We start from the raw sequence: 16182 nt of genomic DNA, 5'->3' as shown, positions 1-16182 counted from the left end.
CAAGAAGTTGTTCCTGTGGCACCTACACCAATTGAAGTGGAAGCTTATGATAGTGATCATGAAACTTCAGATCAAGTCACTACCAAACCTCATAGGACGACAAGGATGCGTACTACTTCAGAGTGGTACGTAATCCTGTCTTGGAAGTCATGTTGCTAGACAACAATGAACCTACGAGCTATGGAGAAGCGATGGTGGGCCCGGATTCCGACGATTGGCTTGAGGCCATAAAATCCGAGAGGATCCATGTATGAAAACAAAGTATAGACTTTGAAAGAACTACTTGATGGTCATAAGGCTGTTGGGTACAGATGGATTTTAAAGGGAAGACAGACAATGATGGTAAGTGTCACCATTAAGAAAGCTCGACTTGTCGTTAAGATGTTTTCCGGCAAGTTCAAGGAGTTGACTGCGATGAGACTTTCTCACTCGTAGCGATGCTAAGAGTCTGTTAGAATTATATTAGCAGTTACTGCATTATTTATGAAATCTTGCAGATAGGATGTCAAAACATTGTTTCCTCGACGATTTTCTTGAGGAAAGGTTGTATGTGATACAACCAGAAGGTTTTGTCAATCCTGAAAGATGCTAACAAGTATGCAAAGCTCCAGCAATCCTTCTAAGGATTGGAGTAAGCATCTCGGAGTTGGAATGAACGCTTTGATGAGATGATCAAAGATTTTGGGTTTATACAAGGTTCATGAGAAACTTGTATTTCCAAAGAAGTGAGTGGGAGCACTATAGAATTTTTGATGAGTATATGTTGTTAACATATTGTTGATCAGAAATGATGTAGAATTTCTGGAAAGCATTCAGGGTTATTTGAAAAGTGTTTTTCAATGGAAAACCTGGATTAAGCTACTTGAACATTGAGCATCAAGATCTATAAGGATAGATCAAAACGCTTAATAGTACTTTCAAATGAATGCATACCGTGACAGGATTTTGAAGGAGTTCAAAATAGATCAGCAAAGAAGGAGTTCTTGGTTGTGTTACAAGGTGTGAGTATTGAGTGAGACTCAAGACCTGACCACGGCAGAAGAGAGAGCAAGGACGAAGGTCGTCCCCTATGCTTTAGACGTAGGCTCTACAGTATGCTATGCTGTGTACCGCACCTGAAGTTTGCCTTGCCATGAATTAGTCAAGGGGTACAAGAGTGATCCAGGAATGGATCACATGACAGCGGTCGAACTTATCCTTAGTATCTAGTGGACTAAGGAATTTTCTCGATTATGGAGGTGGTAAAAGAGCTCGTCGTAAAGGGTTACGTCGATGCAAACTTTGACACTAATCCGGATGACTCTGAGAACCGGATTTGTATAGTAGAGCAGTTATTTGGAATAGCTCCAAGTAGCGCGTGGTAGCTACATCTACAAGATGACATAGAGATTTGTAAAGCACACACGGATCTGAATGTTGCAGACCCGTTGACTAAAACCTCTCTCGTAAGCATAACATGATCAAACCCTAGAACTCATTGAGTGTTAATCACATGGTGATGTGGACTAGATTATTGACTCTAGTAAACTCTTGGGTATTAGTCACATGGCAATGTGAACTTCGAGTGTTAATCACATGGTGATGTGAACTAGATTATTGACTCTAGTGCAAGTGGGAGACTGTTGGAAATATGCCCTAGAGGCAATAATAAAATGGTTATTATTGTATTTCCTTGTTCATGATAATTGTCTGTTGTTCATGCTATAATTGTATTAACTGGAAACCGTAATACATGTGTGAATACATAGAACACAACATGTCCCTAGTAAGCCTCTAGTTGACTAGCTCATTGATCAATAGATGGTTATGGTTTCCTGACCATGGACATTGGATGTCATTGATAACGGGATCACATCATTAGGAGAATGATGTGATGGACAAGACCCAATCCTAAGCATAGCACAAGATCGTGTAGTTCGTTTGCTAGAGCTTTTCTAATGTCAAGTATCATTTCCTTAGACCATGAGATTATGCAACTCCCGGATACCGTAGGAATGCTTTGGGTGTACCAAACGTCACAACGTAACTGCGTGGCTATAAAGGTGCACTACAGGTATCTCCGAAAGTGTCTGTTGGGTTGGCACGAATCGAGACTGGGATTTGTCACTCCGTATGACGGAGAGGTATCTCTGGGCCCACTCGGTAATGCATCATCATAATGAGCTCAATGTGACCAAGTGTTTGGTCACGGGATCATGCATTACGGTACGAGTAAAGTGACTTGCCGGTAACAAGATTGAACAAGGTATTGGGATACCGACGATCGAATCTCGGGCAAGTAACGTACCGATTGACAAAGGGAATTTTATACGGGATTGATTGAATCCTCGACATCGTGGTTCATCCGATGAGATCATCGTGGAACATGTGGGAGCCAACATGGGTATCCAGATCCCGCTGTTGGTTATTGACCGGAGAGTCGTCTCGGTCATGTCTGCATGTCTCCCGAACCCGTAGGGTCTACACACTTAAGGTTCGGTGACGCTAGGGTTGTAGAGATATTAGTATGCGGAAATCCAAAAGTCGTTCGGAGTCCCGGATGAGATCCCGGATGTCACGAGGAGTTCCCGAATGGTCCGGAGGTAAAGATTTATATATGGGAAGTCCTATTTTGGCCACCGGAAAATGTTCGGGATTTTTCGGTATTGTACCGGGAAGGTTCTAGAAGGTTCCGAAGTGGGGCCCACCTGCATGGGGGGACCCACATGAACGTGGGTAGTGGGGGCAATGCCCCACACCCCTGGTCAAGGCGCACGAAGATCCCACCTTAGAAGGAATAAGATCATATCCCGAAGGGATAAGATCAAGATCCCTAAAAAGGGGGGATAACAATCGGTGGGGAAGGGAAATGATGGGATTTCTTTCCCCCACCTTTGCCAACGCCCCAATGGACTTGGAGGGCATGAAACCAGCCCCCTCCGCCCCTATATATAGTGGGGAGGCGCATGGGAGCAGCACCCCAAGCCCTGGCGCCTCCCTCCCTCCCGTGACACCTCTTCTTCCCCGCTTGCGCTTGGCGAAGCCCTGCTGGGATCCCGCTACTTCCACCACCACGCCGTCGTGCTGCTGGATCTCCATCAACTTCTCCTCCCCCCTTGCTGGATCAAGAAGGAGGAGACGTCCCCGCTCCGTACGTGTGTTGAACACGGAGGTGCCGTCCGTTCGGCGCTAGGATCATCGGTGATTTGGATCACGACGAGTACGACTCCATCAACCCCGTTCTCTTGAACGCTTCCGCTCGCGATCTACCAGGGTATGTAGATGCACTCCTCCCCTCTCGTTGCTAGCATCTCCTAGATTGATCTTGGTGACACGTAGGAAAATTTTGAATTTCTGCTACGTTCCCCAACACGTAGGTTGGTGAGGAGCCAGCCCGTCGTTGACCCGATCCTTGTTTGGTGGCGGTCGCGTGGGCCAGTGATGGTGCAGAGGCTTCCGGACACCGTGTCACCTTGTCAGCGAGGAGGACGAGCACGTCCGTCGCTACATGGTTGCGTTGGAGGGCAGGTCCGACAATACCTGGCAGGTTCTTCAGGGATCTCACTGGAGCTATGATCCTATGATGGTTCCTTCTCTTTGGGTGTCCACCGCCCGCGCCGATACCCGTCGGGCGCTACGGTTCTAGCTGTATTAGCGATGCTATATGTATGATAGTATTCGAGGTGTATTAGTGATAATATTCGACGATGTATGGACGCAAGAGATGATGTAGTTTTCCTTATAATTGAATGCATGCTAATTTGAATACTACTTTATTTTACGATTTGGTTTTGCTTATTGAATGCTCAAATTGGAAAAGTACTCCTACTTTGAATGCTAAAATTACAGAGCACTATGCAAGGCGTATGCATTTGATTAGTTGATAGCTTATAGTGTTTTTGTTTTTTGCAGAAATCTAGGAGCCCCCTCCATCATCCCCGCCGTCGTCCCCGTCACCGACCCCCCTCCGACCTCGAGGTGAGACCAGCCAAATCTCCATGTCAATATGAGTCCTATAAGATATTTTTAAATGTTTTTGCTCATATATTCAACCATTGAAATGTAATGGCCATCAAGTTTCCTCGCAAATGTCAGAGAGGAATCAGTGAGGGAGAGTCTCCACCATATATATATATGAGAGGACGAAGAATCCCGACTGTTGTCGGGGGGTAGCTTCCTTCATTCCCGCGTGCTAGACAACTTGGTGTAATGCACTTGGGAATGAAAGGAGGAGCTACCATCACCGACGGTCGAATATGTACACCACGTGAGCTGAGAGTTTTCAAGAAAGGACTCGAAAGACCGATAGTCAGCCCATGATGAATAATAATGATCTAATTTAGGTTTTTTATAGTACATATATTTAATTGTACAAGTTTAATATTTGAATTAAGAAATGTCGTACTCGGAAGACGAAAGTCTTCCGGGGGAGTGCGACTGGTGCCACGACGACCGAGCTAGGTCTGTGCGACAGGCCTCACCTGGAGGAAGATCGGCGCTTCAGCATTAAGCTGGAGGAGACCTTCGATGTTTAAACTGTACGCAACGACGACAAGTATTTTTTTCGTAATTAAGCACGACTTCAACTATTTCAACGTGTAATTTTCATCTTTTACAATTCGACTAGCTTATCCCATGCCATGTAAGACGCTATGTCTTGGAGAGGATGGGTTTTGAAGACCATGAAAGTTTCGAAACAAAGAAAATTCACCTAAGGACCCATCATGGTGTGGATTTTGAAGTAAAGTTGTACAATTCTGAGAGCGTAACCCTTTTTGGTTGCAAAAAATGGGAAACACTTTGCAAGATGTATGATTTTCATGAGGATATGCTTGTCACCATGGATGTTGGTGATCCTGAAATCGAGCAAGACAATATGGACATTTGGGTCCTTGTTGATACACCTACAATTCTACCGCTATGTGAGTTTCTCAAACATAGTTATTAGCTAATTTATATTGTTCATTTCAAACTAGTTGACAGCTTATTTCCATTGACAACTTATTTTCATTCCTCAAAGAATGTGCGGAAGATGGTAGACAGAACCTACTACACCGAAGGCTCCGAATTAACTTATCAGGAGAAAAACCATCTGATTGCATTTTGTACTGATCTTGAGAATTACAATATCTACAATCAAATTCCTCAACATTATGGTCAATACGTGCTACTTGTGCACATGTTGAACTACGGTAACTACTATGGAGATACCCTGGTAAGATTTTTTACTATTACGACATTCGTGCATCTTTTGCATACTTCTAAAACTAGTACATCATTGCTAACTATGAAGTTATTAATATGTTTTTCAACAGATAATCTCAGAGGATTGTGTGCCTCATTTGATGTATCAGAATGGTAGCCTTGATGTTTTGAACATACAGCCAGGTCATCCTACGAATCTCAACTGTCCATACCGGATTTCTAAAACATGTGGAGACATGAAAATCAAAGAATGAAAAAAATGTATGGACAGTCGTAAGGAGGTTCTTGGAAGCAAAAGGAAGCGAAGCGCAAGAATTGGAGACAGGATGGTCTCCATTCTCCATAATGGAGAGTCAGGGTCTATTGTTTTATGCTATTTTACCTTAAAGATGGTATTTAGGTCCTACCTAATACTGATGATCATGTGCTAAGAACAATTAAGTAGGGTTGGTTCGATGACTATGATCGTATGACTTGTTATTAATAACGAGTAGAAGTTGCATATATGATGATGATTAGTAGGACTTATTATTATGATGATGCATGATGCGAGCATGAAGAGTTATTATATATCAGTGGGTGAAATGAATATGGATTGGATTGAAGTGAAGGCAACATGCATGTGGTGCATGTCGAAAGTAGTACTAATCTCCAAACTTGATCAAGTTAGGATTAGTATTACTTTCGACATGCACCACATGTTGCCTTCACTTTAATCTAAGCCATGTTTAGGCATAGCAGTAGCGTTGGTAAACCAAGCACGGAAATAAGAGAGGACACTTCTCTCTATTAGCTAACTAACACACCCTAAATTACCCCCTAAACCACCCCCTTTTAGAAAAAAATAAAAACCTCAGCTCCTGCCAGCTGCTGATGCGTGGATGCCTACTGGTCCCGGTTGGTGCCACCAACCGGGACTAAAGGCCCTCCTGCCTGGGCTCGCAGCACCGGCCACATGGAGGCCCATCTGTCTCGGTTCGTGTAAGCGACCCTTTAGTCCCGGTTCAAAAACCGGGACAAATGGGCCTTACGAACCGGGACAATAGGCCCTTTTCTACTAGTGATAATAGTGCTGGCTGATTACAGAGGTACGCCTTTCCAATAGTTCAATAGTTTGTGATAGTGCCTCGCAGACAGCTCCATCATCAGAAATGACAAAAGCAACTTCCAGATCAGGATATACCTGAAAGTTTTAGTCGAAAATAAGATAGAGCAAATGCAAATGAAAACATTTGGAAATTGTAAGTTTATGCACATAACCACTTTACAAATCAGACCGATCTGATGGAAGAGACTAGGCAATACATTTATTCGTCAACACTCACCCTCACGTGTTGCTCCCTCAGGTCTAAACGTGGACCGTAAGTGGGCTGGGATTTAATTGCGTCAGCTGCTTGGCTCCGATACCATGTAGAAAGTATAAAACCTACAATACTCGTTGTATGGATCTAACCCTTGTGTAGGGTATATATAGAAGTACATATGAGAGAGACTTGGAGTAGAGGACAAGTCATACATGATTTAATATATTCTATCTGTAACCCCTATCTTTATCTTAAACACAATATACTTTTAACACACAGAACAAGAGAGGACAAGTTAACCTTCAAAGGTAGCCACTTTCCTGCAAGCGCAATGGATATCCAACCATTCCCACATCCCAGCTCTGCTACTATCTTATCCCTGGAAATGGAATCTGGATGTCAGTTGAGGCCCTCATAGAAAGTGAAGGACCAATCCTCAGGACTGAACATGCTAGGTATCTCCATCATCGTCAGTTTCTTTTTTGCAGGGATCTTAGAAGCAGTTGATAAACTTGTCACGCAATGAAAACCAAATGATAGATACAAAAACAGGGCAAAGTTTACCTGAATAAGAGAACAAGAAAAAAGAAATTGTGTATTAGTGGTTTGGAAAGCTTTTAGCATATCACCAACTATAGGCAGCAGTTTGTTGTACTCTATACATACAAATAGTGACAGAGAAATCATGACTTCAGATAATGTAAGAATCTTGTAAATTACTGCTGTTCCAGTATAAATGCTACTTTTATAAATAATATGAACTAAAGATATGGTGTACATACATTGTATTTTATTTGTTATGGCAATAACTTCACTAGGCTGATTTGTTGATTATTATTCTTAGGCTGATTTGTTGATTATTATTCTTATGCTAATATGCTGGAAAGATTTTCTAGCCTAACATGAAAAGGTTACAGAAAATGTTTCCCACAAAAATATCACTGCCTAGCGACCATCAAAATACTATTCTAAATGAATCATTTGGTCAATGCCTTCATGTGTTCTCACCTCATACGAAATTCCCTTTGTCCATTCTGATCAATAACCTCCACAGACCAATCAATTAGTATGTGTCATGACAAGTTTGCAACGAGACAAAGTGGTCAGATTGAAGCCTACTGTCTGTTGGGACAAACCCGGTCGAACCTCTTTCTCTCTCTCAAGGACGGAGGCAGAAGAAGACCCGGAGAAGACAGCTCAGAATTTTGCCGGCGACGAACGCCGCCACGGGCGCACCAACATCCTAATCTTTTTCTCTTTTCAGCTGGCTCAGCTTATACGTATACAGGGAGGAGCTATATAGCACACACATGTCACACCCCACTCCTGCCCGCTCGCACACGACGCACTCCCACGATCTGCATGCCTAGGACGCGCTCCCATGTTATTTTCTCGACGCGGCTGGAATCTGCATGCGTCGCCCGCGTCCACTCGCCAACAACCTAGTCCTACTCTCCTACGCCACGGCACACACAGCACGCACACGCTACGCACGCGACGGACACAAGTGTCGCGGTTTATTTGCTAACAATCTCCCCCTAAACCGTGACCTCGCCGGAGCCCCGGCTCGTCGTCGTCGTCGTCGCAGAGGAGTGCCACTTCTTCATGATTGTCCCGCGCACGTACGCATGGCGATCCGATCTTCTCGTAAGGGAGCCACCTACTCATCCGTGAGACCTGGACGCCGGTGAGCATCACCCCGGCCATCACTACTAGGAAAATGCTTATACATAGAAGTTTACCAGCAGCGTTTAATTGTTTGTGTCCCCACGGGTACAAAGCGCTACTGGTATGGCATAGCAGCAGCGTTGGTTTCTTTTGGGCACGCTACTGGTAAGTGTGCCACACCACACCATCAGATCAAAAAATATTAATAGCGCAGGTACTAAATCCTGCACTACTACTAAGTGAATAGCTATAGCGCAGGCGATACACCCAGTGTGTCCACTGCCTCCACCTGCCAAGCGACCAGATAAAAAAAAAACTCTCTCACACAAATCTCACCCCCACCGTACCCCTGGCTCTCGGTCGAGCTCCTGTCCCCCACGATCTCGTCGCCGCCGCCACCATCCACGCCGGCCGGTTCCGGCGATCTCCGGACGCATGCAACATGCACCCAAGCTCCGCCCTGCCCTCCCCTCCGTCCAGATCGATGCCTCAAGGTCTGCACCCTTGCCCGCGGCTAGGGATTCGGGCGCCCCCGTGTTCTTGCCGCCGAGTGCCCAGGTCGGCCCGCTGGCCAAGGAGTAGCACCCCGCACCTGCGCGTGCCCAGGCCGACGAGCAGTACGGGGATTGGCCGCGGACGGGGACGAGTGCAGGCGCGGCAGTAGTAGAAGCTGTGGCGGCGGCGGATCTGGTGACCGCCGGGTCGGCTCGTCGTTCATGGCCGGCCGGAGTCGCGGTGAGGCGCTGTCGTCCGTGGATTCCGGTGGCTGGCTGACGGTCAATTGCTCTTGGACGCCGCTGCAGCTGCTCGTTTCTGAATATTCAGTAATGCGGCTAGCTATGCCAAGTGCGTTTTCTGAATTTTCGTAAGTGCAACAGCCAAGTTCAGTTTTAGTTAAGTGTAGTGCTAGTGTAGGCTTTGGGATATCAGTTATAGTTTAGTGTAGTACTAGTGTATGACAAACAAATTAGATGTTAGCAGATAGATGCACAATTAGTTCAGTAATGTCAAGTTCAGTTTTCGTTCATTGTAGTGCTGCTCAAGTTGAGTTTAGTTCAGGTATAAAATTTTATGTTCACGCCTATGTTCCAGCAGTCCGCGCGATTGTGATTCTCGTGTCGCTGATAGCTTGGCGCAGTCGGTTCTGGTCCATCTACTACTCGTGACTGGGAAGGAAGGATCATGTCGCTGATAGTTCAGGTATAAAACTGTATCTTCTCATATAGCATTATTTCTAACGGCAAGTGTATTTTGGTCTACAATATATCAATCCACAGAAAGGATATTATGCGATTCAGCTTCCCAGTAAGGCCTTACTGCAAAAAAAATTAACAACTACAATGCTGCAGTCCTACAGTTTTATCCATCAAACTTTGTTTCTATGGTTACTATTTTTATTATTTCAACAACTGGTAGTGAAGTTAAGGCGAGCATTGGAATATTTTGATAGCTTAGTCTTTTTGGATGGTCCTCTATCTGTATAGCATTACAAGCAACAACCACTGAGCCATGAGAGTCTTTCTAGATGGTACTCTATCTACATACTCTTACAAGAAATAACCAGCGAGTTATGGTATATATTTCCATTCTCAAAATAACTATCTTTGATGCTTCTGAATATTTAGCTTTCAAAATGACTTTACCGAATATGTAAGATTCTATGCCTACAATTTTACTTTTTCACTCTTAATTTTTGCAACAGTATGATACTCTATGTAGTTCCTCAAGATATTGTTCTTTATTAGGAGGAATCAAGGATTAAATTTACTGGAATAGTCTATTTTACACACACACACACACACACACACATTATTACTTAATACAGCCATGTGAGATAAAAAAAAGTACTGATATTTATATTTCTGATATAATATAAGTGCACCTGCTCATACTTTTCAATAAAATCACTACATTGGTTTGAAAGAAGAAACTCCTCATTTCCTTCCAATTTAAGACCGCACTAGAGAATATACATAACACATCTATTTGATTGGTGTTACAAATTTGCAAGTGCAGCAGCTTAACTGTCACTAATATATGAAATGTTGCTCTAGGTCTCTTATGTCACATGAATGAATGTTATTACAAAATTTCCTTATAAATATAGTAATAAATGGGAAGTTATCATGTCGACTATAATGACCAGTGATATTTATAATGACCAAGTGCTGTTACTGCTGATGATTACTAGTAATACAACAAGAATACATCTCCAACCAAGAGTTAAATTGAAATGACCTGACATTAAAGGGTACAATGTTGGTAATAATCTGCTGTTGCTGATGCCTTCTTTCTTTCTTGCTTGCGAATGACCTGGGAATTACTCCTACTTGGTGCACAAACTTTGCTTGTTGCAATTTGCCTCAAAAGCTTGGATTCAGAATCTATATTAAGATTTGGTCATGCCTAGCAGTGTATCCTTCTTAAGATGGGTTTTCCCCAATTTCTAGGATTGGTCTGTTAGGTACTGCTTATAATTCATATATATTATGCTGCTGCTATATGCTTTTGTTTCTGCTATTGTTACTTAGTGCTCTATAGGTTACTGTTATACTGTACTAATGCTCCAGGTTCTTTTGAGTTCCTAGTAGTGGTCTTGGTTCATTGTTTAATTCCAGGATTTGTGAGTTCCTAGTAGGGAACACATGGACATGAAGCTACGGCGGCGACGAAGACGATATCGACATGGGGCTGCGGCGACGATGATGACGACGACATCGACATCGACATCGACACAGGGCTACGGTGGCGACGAAGACGACGACATCGTCATGGTGCTGTGGCGGCGGCGGCGACGACGACGACGACATCAACACCATCAACACGGCCTTGTGGAGGCACCAACGCCGACGACGTAGACGCGTGGCATATATTTTGTGTGTGCGCGCGCGCATGTGTGTGCGTGTGCGTGTGTTAATTATCTACATCAGATATGTATGATTGATGATTGACTGTATGCATAACATGTACGTATTGTGAAATGCATGTCTAAACTCAAATAGGTAGACTTTTATTTTTTTAAATCCTAATTTGTTACTACTGTCGTGGGTGTATCATTGAAGCGCTACTGTTATTCCTTTACTAGTAGCGTGGGTGTGGAATACTAATTGCGTGGGGCACCAGCGCTACTGCCTACTGGTATGTCTATTTAGAAGTAGCGTGGGGTAAAAGACACGTTACTGCTAAAAAAAAAATAGCTATAGCGTCATAGCAGTACGTGGGAACCTACGCTAGTGGTAGTCCAAAAACCCACGCTACTGTTAAGGTTTTTCCTAGTAGTGCATGGAGCAGAGTCTCTGCCTCCGTCCGACGTGAAGGAAATATGCCCTAGAGGCAATAATAAAATTGTTATTTATATTTCCTTATATCATGATAAATGTTTATTATTCATTCTAAATTGTATTAATCGGAAACTTAATACATGTGTGAATACATAGACAAACAGAGTGTCACTATAATGCCTCTACTTTGACTAGCTCATTAATCAAAGATGGTTAAGTTTCCTAGCCGTAGATATGTGTTGTCATTTGATGAACAGGATCACATCATTAAAGAATGATGTGATTGACTTGACCCATCCGTTAGCTTAGCACTATGATTGTTTAAGTTTATTGCTATTGCTTTCTTCATGACTTATACATGTTCCTATGACTATGAGATTATGCAACTCCCGAATACCGGAGGAACACTTAGTGTGCTATCAAACGTCACAATGTAACTGAGTGATTATAAAGATGCTCTACGGGTGTCTCCGATGGTGTTTTTTTGGGTTGGCATAGATCGAGATTAGGATTTGTCACTGTGTTTCGGAGAGGTATCTCTGGGCCCTCTCGGTAATGCACATCACTATAATCCTTGCAAGCAATGTGACTAATGAGTTAGTTGCGGGATGATGCATTACGGAACGAGTAAAGAGACTTGCCGGTAACGAGATTGAACTAGGTATTGAGATACCGACGATCGAATCTCGGGCAAGTAACATACCGATGACAAAGGGAACAACGTATGTTGTTATGCGGTTTGACCGATAAAGATCTTCGTAGAATATGTAGGAACCAATATGAGCATCCAGGTTCCTCTATTGGTTATTGACCGGAAGTGAGTCTTGGTCATGTCTACATAGTTCTCGAACCCGTAGGGTCCGCATGCTTAACGTTCGATGACGATCGGTATTATGAGTTTATGTGTTTTGATGTACCGAAGGTTTTTCGGATCCCCGGATGTGATCATGGATATGACGAGGTGTCTCGAAATGGTCGAGACATAAAGATTGATATATTGGAAGGCTATGTTTGGACACCAGAAAGGTTCCGAGTGGTTCGGGCATTTTTTTCGGAGTACTGGGGGGTTACCGGAACCCCCCAGGGAGTTAATAGGCCATGGTGGAAGAGAGGAGGAGGCGGCCAAGGTGGGGGCGCCCCCAAGCCCAATCCGAATTGGGAAGGGGGCCGACCCCCCTTTCCTTCTCTCCCTCCCCCTCTTCCTTCTTCTCCAACTCCAACTAGGGAAGGGGGAAACCTACTCCTACTGGGAGTAGGACTCCCCCCTTTGGGCGCGCCATAGAGAGGGTCAGCCCTCCCCTCCTCCACTCCTTTATATACGGGGGAGGGGGGCACCCCATGGACACACAAGTTGATTGTTTAGCCGTGTGCGGTGCCCCCCTCCACAGATTTCCACCTTGGTCATATCGTTGTAGTGCTTAGGCGAAGCCCTGCGTGGGTAACTTCATCAACACCGTCATGACGCCGTCGTGCTGACAAAACTCTTCCTCGACCTCAGCTGGATCTAGAGTTCATGGGACGTCATCGAGATGAACTTGTGCAGATCGCGGAGGTGCCGTACGTTCGGTGATAGGATCGGTCGGATCGTGAAGACGTACGACTACATCAACCGCGTTGTCATAACGCTTACGCTTTCGGTCTACGAGGGTACGTAGACAACACTCTCCCCTCTCGTTGCTATACATCACCTAGATAGATCTTGCGTGATCGTATGAATTTTTTTGAAATTACTGCGTTCCCCAATAGTGGCATCCGAGTCAGGTCTATGCGTAGATGTATATGCACGAGTAGAACACAAAGAGTTGTGGGCGATAATAGTCATACTGCTTACCAGCATGTCATACTTTGATTTGGCGGTATTGTTGGATGAAGCGGCCCAGACCGACATTACGCGTACGCTTATGCGAGACTGGTTCTACCGACGTGCTTGGCACACAGGTGGCTGGTGGGTGTCTGTTTCTCCAGCTTTAGTTGAATCGAGTGTGACTACACCCGGTCCTTGTTGAAGGTTAAAACAGCACACTTGATGAAAAATTATTGTGGTTTTTGATGCGTAGGTAAGAACGGTTCTTGCTAAGCCCGTAGCAGCCACGTAAAATTTGTAACAACAGGACGTCTAACTTGTTTTTGCAGGGCATGTTGTGATGTGATATGGTCAAGACGTGATGATATATAAATTGTTGTATGAGATGATCATGTTTTGTAGAAGTTATCGGCAACTGGTAGGAGCCTTATGGTTGTCGCTTTATTGTATGAAATGCAATCGCCATGTAATTGCTTTACTTTATCACTAAGCGGTAGCGATAGTCATGATAGCAATAGTTGGCGAGACGACAACGATGCTTCGATGGAGATGAATGTGTCAAGCCGGTGACAATGGTGATCATGACGGTGCTTTGGGGATGGAGATCAAAGGCACAAGATGATGATGGCCATATCATATCACTTATATTGATTGCATGTGATGTTTATCCTTTATGCATCTTATTTTGCTTAGTTCGGCGGTAGCATTATAAGATGATCTCTCACTAAATTTCAAGGTATAAGTGTTTTCCCTGAGTATGCACCGTTGCGACAGTTCGTCGTGCCGAGACACCACGTGATGATGATGTGATAAGCTCTACGTTCACATACAACGGGTGCAAGCCAGTTTTGCACACGCAGAATACTCAGATTAAACTTGACGAGCCTAGCATATGCAGATATGGCCTCGGAACACTGAGACCGAAAGGTCGAGCGTGAATCATATAGTAGATATGATCAACATAGTGATGTTCACCATTGAAAACTACTCCATCTCACGTGATGATCAGACATGGTTTAGTTGATTTGGATCACGTGATCACTTAGATGATTAGAGGGATGTCTATCTAAGTGGGAGTTCTTAAGTAATATGATTAATTGAACTTTAATTTATCATGAACTTAGTACCTGATAGTATTTTGCATGTCTATGTTGTTGTAGATAAATGGCCCGTGCTACTATTCCGTTGAATTTTAATGCGTTCCTAGAGAAAGCTAAGTTGAAATACAATGGTAGCAACTACACGGACTGGGTCCGTAACTTGAGGATTACCCTCATTGCTGCACAGAAGAATTACGTCCTGGAAGCACCGCTAGGTGTACCACCCGCGCCAGCAACTGCAAACATTGTGAATGCCTGGCAGACAAGTGTTGATCACTACTCGATAGTTCAGTGTGCCATGCTTTACGGCTTAGAATCGGGACTTCAACGACGTTTTGAACGTCATGGAGCATATGAGATGTTCCAGGAGTTGAAGTTAATATTTGAAGCAAATGCCCGGATTGAGAGATATGAAGTCTCCAATAAGTTCTATAGCTGCAAGATGGAGGATAATAGTTTTATCAGTGAACTTATACTCAGAATGTCTGGGTACCACAACCACTTGACTCAACTGGGAGTTAATCTTCCAGATGATAGTGTCATTGACAGAGTTCTTCAATCACTGCGACCAAGCTACAAAAGCTTGGTGATGAACTATAATATGCAAGGGATGGATAAGACAATTCCCGAGCTCTTCGCAATGCTAAAAGCTGCGGAGGTAGAAATCAAGAAGGAGCATCAAGTGTTGATGGTCAACAAGACCACCAGTTTCAAGAAGAACGGCAAAGGGAAGAAGGGGAACTTCAAGAAGAACATCAAGCAAGCTGCTGCTCAAGTGAAGAAGCCCAAGTCTGGACCTAAGCCTGAGACTAAGTGCTTCTACTGCAAAGGGACTGGTCACTGGAAGCGGAACTGCCCCAAGTATTTGGCGGATAAGAAGGATGGCAAAGTGAAAGGTATATTTGATATACATGTTATTGATGTGTACTTAACTAATGCTCGCAGTAGTGCCGGGGTGTTTAATACTGGTTCTATTGCTCATATTTGCAACTCGAAACAGGGGCTACGGATTAAGCGAAGATTGGCTAAGGACGAGCTGACGATGCGCGTGGGAAATGGTTCCAAAGTCGATGTGATCGCGGTCAGCACGCTACCTCTACAACTACCTTCGGGATTAGTTTTCGACCTGAATAATTGTTATTTGGTGCCAGCGTTGAGCATGAACATTATATCTGGATCTTGTCTGATGCGAGACGGTTATTCATAAATCAGAGAATAATGGTTGTTCTATTTATATGAGTAAAAGATGTCATGCATCCTTGATGAGTGGTCTATTTTTGTTGAATCTCGATAGTAGTGATACACGTATTCATACTATTGAAGCCAAAAGATATAAGTTCAATAATGATAGTGCAACTTATTTGTAGCACTGCCGTTTAGGTCATATTGATGTAAAGCGCATAAAGAAACTCCATGTTGATGGGCTTTTGGAATCACTTGATACTTGCGAACCATGCCTCATGGGCAAGATGACTAAGACTCCGTTCTCCGGAACAATGGAGCGAGCAACAGACTTGTTGGAAATAATACATACTGATGTATGCAGTCCGATGAGTGCTGACGCTCGCGGCGGGTATCTTTATTTTCTGACTTTCACAGATGATTTGAGCAGATATGGGTATAACTACTTGATGAAACTGAAGGAAATATGCCCTAGAGGCAATAATAAAGTATTATATATTTCCTTATATCATGATAAATGTTTATTATTCATGCTAGAATTGTATTAACCAGAAACATAATACATGTGTGAATACATAGACAAACAGAGTGTCACTAGTATGCCTCTACTTGACTAGCTCGTTAATCAAAGATGGTTATGTTTCCTAGCCATAGACATG

The 16182-nt window shown here is 43.7% G+C and overlaps 1 long non-coding RNA gene across 3 annotated transcripts; it reads left to right on the top strand.

Annotated features, from left to right (window-relative positions):
* The first annotated feature begins 8215 nt into the window (after positions 1-8215).
* LOC120962029 (uncharacterized) lies at positions 8216-11237 on the top strand. Of its 3 annotated transcripts, none has more exons than XR_012205688.1 (3): positions 8216-9021; positions 9249-9356; positions 10792-11237. It is a non-coding gene; the product is annotated as an uncharacterized lncRNA (long non-coding RNA). The 3 variants fall into 3 exon arrangements; XR_012205689.1 differs by having other exon boundaries at positions 8217-9021; positions 9252-9356; XR_012205690.1 differs by having other exon boundaries at positions 8219-9021; positions 10795-11237.
* Positions 11238-16182: the final 4945 nt, after the last annotated feature.

This window comes from Aegilops tauschii, chromosome 3 (assembly GCF_002575655.3).
Source record: "Aegilops tauschii subsp. strangulata cultivar AL8/78 chromosome 3, Aet v6.0, whole genome shotgun sequence".
Taxonomy (NCBI): domain Eukaryota; kingdom Viridiplantae; phylum Streptophyta; class Magnoliopsida; order Poales; family Poaceae; genus Aegilops; species Aegilops tauschii.
This window is presented reverse-complemented; position numbering and strand designations above follow the sequence as displayed.